Source organism: Pinus tabuliformis, chromosome 5_2 (assembly GCF_031772625.1).
Source record: "Pinus tabuliformis cultivar Carrire ecotype Pingquan chromosome 5_2, CPIR1, whole genome shotgun sequence".
In the NCBI taxonomy this organism is placed as follows: Eukaryota; Viridiplantae; Streptophyta; class Pinopsida; order Pinales; family Pinaceae; genus Pinus; species Pinus tabuliformis.
In genome coordinates, this window is record NC_142306.1 from 127068656 (window position 1) to 127075993 (window position 7338).

Here is a 7338-nt window from a genome sequence, read left to right on the forward strand (position 1 = left end):
TCTCTCACACTTGTTAACAGTTTACATCATTGACTAGTAATCAAGTGGTTTCTACCATGTTCGACTTCAACACATTCATTCACATGGTTAGAATCGTACTATTTCGGGAAGTAGAAATGAAGACCCTGGATCTAGTTTCCGCCATCCAGGCTGCGAGGAATTTTGTATTCATTATACTGTGGACTATTCATAAACAGATGGCTGCGTCCATACTGTGTCTACATGTGTCTATACTTGTGATGTATTATAAGATCATTCCTATATCAGAGCAGTAGTTAGTTTTCTAGTCAGTTTTGATCTGAGTATGGGAATGCCTACCTCAGCGATGATATGATATCATATATATAATTTGCATTGAATGTTTTTACAGGTTCCAACCGGGCTCTCCACGAGATGATCCTCGATATGATAAAGTACTTCACTCTTCCTAGATGATAAATGAAATCCTCATATACTACAGACTTCGCACTTTAGGGGCAATCTGTTACACAAAATATCATCACCATGACTATTTGCAGTCACTATGGGTCTATCATCATTCATACTATCCTCCTAAGCAATTCTCAAACCTCAGCTCTTCATGTCAAGCTTTGAAAATGAGAGAAAGACCTTAAAAATCAATAAAGTTCTAGTTCCGCACTTTCTCTCACTGTTGCTTGCGGTCCCGCACCCCCTGTTCATATTACCTGCGGACCTGCCCGCTCTGTCTCTAAAGGAGTGGGTACGGACCCCTGTGAGAGTCAAAAAGGCACAAGTTTATTCTAAAAAACTCACTTTGGGTTAATTCTAGAGTTTTCTAGAAGGAATTTTGACGTGGATGGTTCGCTCTTAGGTGGTTCATGCATCCCAAAGGAGAAGGAGCTAATCCCTTGATGAGAGGAGCTATCCCTTTGAAGGAGGGCTTTATCCCTTTGAAGGTGGACCTAGTAACTTCCCTCCATTGCACTATAAATTAAGGCACTGGGCTGGTTTCTAGGGAGGTTAGAAGCTGAACATTTTTTAGGGTAAATGCTGGTGGAATTAAGACTTCCTAGTTAAGCTTGAGAGGAGAGATCACATACCTTTTTGGCTTCATTAGGAAGAGAGTGAAACTTTTCAAAGTAGAGGAGACTTCTTGTTGGACCATGGGAGGAGCTTGTACAACATCAAGGCACAAGTTGTAAAGCTCTTCTTTGATTTGAATTAATACAATCAGATTCATTTTTTTCAACAAATTGTCTTATGTGATTTATTTTATGAATTCCTTGATCATCATAATAAGTATGCTTTATTATATTGGCTTTTCAGGTTCTATTTAATTTGTATCCTTGTTTGTGTTTGCAGATTCACTACAAGGGAGCTCTATTGGATCAAAGGAGCGAGGCTTCCACAAACTTGCATTGGACCCAAGGTAGGCCTAAACACTTGTTTGCCTTTGTTTATAAACTGCATACTTAGAGGAAGATAGGATTTGATTGACTTGCTTGTCACTAGATATCATTAGATACTAGGGAGGTTGGTCTTGTCCGTAAGAATGACTCATTCCATGTGACAGCAGGATTTCGGTTTTACTTTCCATCATTGGTAGATGTTTGACCAGCTGCTTCTAGTAGCAAATGCTCTAGTTCAGCCATAATGTTTTTTTCCCCTCTAAACACCCATGCCGATTGAATAGTCCTTCGTTCCCTAGCTAGAGCAGAGACTGCAAATACCACTCCTCAATAGATCTTCAAAACCTAAAACCTACTGTCCATCAAACATATTAAACAAGTGACACGAAAAGACACATAAAATCAGATATTAACACATACCTAGCTGACCTGAGACGAAACAAGGAATTCTCCAAAGCATTTATACTAAGCAGGTCCATTTTTCTTTGGATATTTTGGTTGAGAGTCCTCTGAGAAGTGAGTCGAGGAACTTCCAAGTTCATCATCATGGACTTGAAGCCATCAAAAATATTATTTGATGCCTTTGACCAGGTACTTGCCTTACGTGAATCCATTGCTTCATGATTTCCTCTGCCTACCCCTTCAAGTATAACCTATCTTGCATTTCTTGCTTGAAGCATATCGAAGTTTGTGTAGGAGGTGAATTTGAGTTTACTAAGTCTCGTACAAGAGCCCACTACCATTTTTAGGGTTGGTCGCTCCATACTAACTTCTTTTAGCATCAACTTATGTGCATCATTCAGTTGTTATATTTGAAAGAAGGCTTCTTGTACAAAAGCCCACCACCATGTTAAGGGTTGGTCGCTCCATATGGACTTCTATTAGCATCAACTTCTGTGCATCATCCAGTTGTTACATTTGAAAGAAGGCTTCTAGGCTTTGCAGTGAAGCATCCAACACTTATTTTTTAGGATTGAAAGCTTGAAATATAGTTCATATATCAGTGATGTTATTGTCCCATAATACCGTAAGACTGAAAGATTCATATCTGGTTTGAATTTCGATGATAGTGCTGGCCTCACATTCTGCTGGACTCCACATTTTCTGAAAGGCCGGGAACATATTTTGCATTTTAGATGCAATTGTTGGTTGTCAAATATGTCTTATATATTATTTTTATTAGACTTCATGCCTGTAGAGATATTTACTCTTGGCTACTTCCCCAGCCATGATAGAGAAAAGGAGCCCAAACACTTGTGAGGATTCTTCCTCTGCATAGGTGGTGTGTCAGAATGGGTGCTCTTTTTTGCAGACATTTGAGTAACGTCTTCCACAAATATAAGATTCTGGTATGCAAGTATAATTCCAACATAGAATTGCCTACATGAACTTAGACCTAAACATTTCCGGAGAATGGAGACTTCAAAGCTAATTCTTGAAGTGCATGTAATATAGATTCATTTAGAAAAAGGATGCGTGAAGACAATTGTAATGTTGATGACAGACTTTGATCATTGTATTGAGGAACTAACATTGTGCCCGAGCCCTACTGGCTTGAGAGTTTTGACAGGGTTTGTGTCTGACTAATATAGTCAATGAAGGTGAGTATAGAATAGGTTCTGATTGGACCACAAAAACATGATGAGTCTCAATGATTCCTCAGCAAGGCATCAACCAAAACAATGCAGGAATTACACAAGCCTTTTGGGATGCTCCCTAAAGAAACATGAAACTTCTCATTGTGTTCAGCAACGTTTCTATTGAAGGTCAAGTTGGCTCATGTATAGCAAGGGAATTTTTGCATCTTCAACAACTTCACATTGTCAAAGACAACCATATTCTCTTTTCCAATGTAAGAAGAGAAAGAACACTTACAATGCAATATATTCATAAAAACATACTAAGAAATGATAGTTATCAAGATAGAATCTGAATTCAAATGTGGATACCATACAATATAGAAAACAATTGGCCCACAAAACTACAGTTCAGAAAATTCAAGAGTATACATATTATTAAAGAAAAAACATGCACTTCTTCAAATTTATTGAAAAAAATAGGTATGTGGATAGTCCAGACTAATTTTATCAAAAAATTTAATGATTGGATAGCATAAACCCCTACAAAAATGCTCAAAGGTCCTTTGAGCCTTCTGATGCAATCCCTTCAAGAAATGTATTTCCTTATCGTACACTATAAACTATACGAAACCCAGCAAAAACTAGAGTAGCATGTCTTCTCTAAAGAACATTAGATTTATTATTGAGATTATTAGAAGTTTGATTTAAAAAGTTTGATAGCCATCACACTATTTTCTTGTGCTTGGTGGGCGTACGTATTTGTTTGTGTGTGTTGTGATTCTACTTTTGATAATGCAGGTCATGTAACTTGTTCTACGAGTTCTGGAAGTAAGAAGGATATGCACAGACATTAGGTACACCCTTTCAAGTTGAAAAATAAAAATTAAATAAGCACATAGCAAATAGAGAATATATGACTAAATACCTAGTGGAAGCTACTTATTTAGTATGTTGGCTCGGTTGGCATGCTTCATTTGAGTGTAACTTTGTTTATGAAGGTCTAAGCAAGCCTTTGAGGTGCAGGCAATAGTGTCCCAACTACAAATGCAGTCTCCTCGAGACTTCACACATGAACAGAATAGACAAACCTCTCTAGGCATCAGCAGCAGCATAGTCTCCTGAAATCTCCCATGGCTAGCTCCTAAAGGAGGGAGTAGTGACACGCATTGGCAGGACAGGGAGAAGAAATGGGAAAATAACATATTCATTGGTGGCTTGAAAGTTAAAATGCATTTTCTTAAGAATTCTTTAGGGTTTCTTGGGAAGATGATTTTTTTGGGTTAAAATTGGATTTGGTTTGGTTCAGTTTTGGACAAACAACAGATTGACTATACGAATCCCAACTGAACCAAATTATTTGGCTGTACCAAATTTCTTCCAGATTTTCGAATGTTTTCCTCAATTCAGCCAAACTTTTTTACCATGTAAAATATAGTTGCTTATTAGATAGAATTGCAATCAATCAAAAGCAAAAATAAACAACTAATCACAACAAATCAACCACAACTCTAAAAGCATTTAAGCAAACTATACTACAACAATAGAAATTAATAAAACATAGCCTTTATTACATGAATTTGAAAAAAACTACATATTTCAACAATAATTTAGAAAAAGGCATCACTCAACATCAATCTCAAACAACATAAATGGCCATGTTTCACCAACTGCATGATAACTTGCAGTGGAATAGTGTTACTTAGAGGAAAGGAATCCTTTGAAACATTATATACCATTTTTTAGCAGAATGGTTGAGAGAAAAAAACACCCTTGAACTTTAGATGTCAAGAAAATATAGCCTATATTTCTAACACATTGTTGATTTCATGCCTGCCAACAATCCATGATGTTGCTACTGTTAAAAGACAATCCTTGGTTGACTAGGTTATTGCAGTTGTGTTTTAAAGTGCCTATAATGGCACACTACATATAGAATTTGAAACAATTTACAAAAATGTTCACTTTAAGGCTTTTCTGCATATGTTTCTGGAAATCCCAAAAGGAAATTTCTGAATCTTTCATATAAAAATTAAATGGGGAAACCAACAAGCAGAGAAAATATCATTATTTATTTTCACAGCAGGCCTCTTCTACGCTTGTAATCATTCACAGTTAATGTCAGACTATGCCTCCTTCCATCATTGCTAGGAACTTGCACTCCACAAGTTGACTCAATCTTCTGCTTTCTAGCCATAAAAGCTAAAGGGGCCCCTTGAGCACCCCCATACTTCTGCAGTCCAGCAAGTGAAATTGGAAGTTCAAAATCATGCAAAGAATACACCTTTGCATCTTCTGATACAGGAGCATCAATGTCGACAAGCTTTCCATCATCCTCAGCAGTTTCTATTGCTATGGCTTCCTCTACTTTGGCTGCATCTACCTCTTTGTTCGCATCAGTGTTGTCTTCAGCAACCTTCGCCTTTGTATCATAATAATTTTGAGATTGAGTCCAATGCCGAGTGAAAGGATCATACCCTGCTTCACCTGCTTTAAGATTAAGGTTTAGAGGCTTGATCTCAGAAGCGTTCTTGAAATTGTCAGCCTTGTTTTCCTTATTCATTTCTGCTAGCATCAAGGCTTTTGCATCCTTGCTTTTGCTCTGAAGAGAAAGGACTTCTAGTTCCTTCAATCTCACTTTCATTCTCTCAACTTCTGAATAATCATGCTTGCTCTCCGCCAGCTCCATCTCTCTTCCAACCCTGTCCTTTTCAGCAGCCACATTCGACGGCCTTTTGGAAGCCAACTTCTTTTCCTGCAACATTTGTTTTACAGTTTCTGCAGAATACATAAATTGATTTATCTTTTTTAGCACGTTTATTTTTTCCTCAACTTCTGCTCGACTAATCATCCGACCACCACTGCATTCTACTTCCCATTCCCAATCTGAAAACTCTTTCTCAAGTGGAGGTGAATCAAACACCCTGGCCATCTGCCATCTTGCTACACTGCTCTCGCTACCCCAGAAACAATTCAAATACTTGTATGTGGTGCGGTTCTCAAACTTGTATTGTTTATCAGGGTTTGTCGCATCAACATTTTTTACCATGCAAAGACGGTAAGTACTCTGTCCTGACCTGGACATTCCTATCCCAATTCTTACAAAGCAGCCCACAATGATATTCTCAAAGAATGGTTCCATAAACCACTTGGCAAGTTTTGATCTCCTTATTGTTATGCTTCTAATATCTTCAAAGCTGGGAGTGTCAGCAGAGCCGGGACCATCACCATCACTATCTGATTCTTCGCCACTGCTTCCACTTCCTTCTCCTTCACTAGAGGATGACAAACTAAGGCTCAGACTCGCATGAGATTTTCTTCTACTAGGTGACGAATCCTGCCCCTTAGATGAACCAATATTATCTCTTCGCTTAGCTAAATGTCAAAATCCTGTGCTTTCTGCCGCCTTTCTACCAATTCACTCAAACCATTTCCTTTTACAGACCTTGTCGATTTCACAGAAGAGCGCATCCGTGAAGATGGAGGCCCTATTTCTTTCTGTTGTTGATTTCTAATCTCGTTTTGGCGAGCCCTTTTACGCATTAAATAATTATCCCTTGCTTCTGCTCGTTCTGCCAAAATCAACTCTTGGTCCAGTTCAGACATTTTCCCAAGCTGCTCCCTATCTTCATCATCTTTGTATAAATCACTTCCTATGGATAATTCGCTATCAGAATCATCATGGCGACCCCTGTCATCATCATCCTTGTCACCAGAATCAAATCTCTTTTTCAGGGGCATTCTTGACGCAAAAGCCTTCCTATTTGTTGTCCCAGCATCATCTAAATCATCGTCATCAATGTATTTCGAGTCACTGCCATCATATAAATCAGAATCTTCCAGTCTCCCTTTCACAGGATTTCGGTTTTGCTTTCCATCATTGGTAGATGTTCGACCAGCTGCTTCTAGCAGCAAATGCTCCAGTTCAGCCATAACTTTTTTTTCCCCTCTAAACACCCACGTCGATTGAATAGTCCTTCATTCCCTGGCTAGAGCAGAGACTACAAATACCTCTCCTCAATAGATCTTCAAAACCTAAAACCTAATGTCCATCAAACAGATTAAACAAGCGACACGAAAATACCCATAAAGTGAGATATTAGCACATACCTAGCCGACCTGAGACGAAACAAGGCCGAAGACCGGACACCTGAACTTGTATACTAACTGACTCTGTCTCATGACTCCCTAGCTCACATACCTCCAGGGGAAACATCCCCGAACAATAACTCTGAAGACAGAGAGGCCATTGGGTTGGGAGACAAAAGGACAGTGTGAGGATCAACGATCAAACTTCATTCAATCGTCTAACACCACAATTCCACGCTCAACAATAGGGCACGGCATCGGCTGGGGTAATTCATTTCAAAGGGAAACACCTTACGGCATAA

General features: G+C 38.7%; 1 pseudogene; it reads right to left on the minus strand.

Annotated features, from left to right (window-relative positions):
- Positions 1-4799: 4799 nt before the first annotated feature.
- LOC149157832 (protein RTF1 homolog pseudogene) lies at positions 4800-6880 on the minus strand (annotated as a pseudogene).
- Between the last annotated feature and the right edge of the window lie 458 nt (positions 6881-7338).